Raw genomic sequence first — 260 nt, 5'->3', positions numbered from 1 at the left:
CCACCATCGCCCCAGGGCCGCTCCAGCCGGATACCCGCTGATCGCTCTCCCACAGATTTCTGTCCGCTTCCCCGCTTCTCCTCCCGGTTTATTCCCGCGGTCGCAGCCACCTCGGGGACACACATTTACGCAGCAACACGCAAACCCATTCTTGCGAGTCCCGGGGGCCCGAGGAACCGGCGCGGAGGCGTGACCCTCCCCGGCGGGGCGCGTGGTCCGGTCGCGGTGTTGGGAAGCGGGGGGCGGGGGGGGGTCTCTAA

The sequence above is a fragment of the Bison bison genome, unplaced genomic scaffold (genome assembly GCF_000754665.1).
Source record: "Bison bison bison isolate TAMUID 2011002044 unplaced genomic scaffold, Bison_UMD1.0 scf7180017864148, whole genome shotgun sequence".
Classification (NCBI taxonomy): domain Eukaryota; kingdom Metazoa; phylum Chordata; class Mammalia; order Artiodactyla; family Bovidae; genus Bison; species Bison bison.
The sequence above is the reverse complement of the archived record's forward strand: the minus strand, read 5'-3'. Positions refer to the sequence as shown.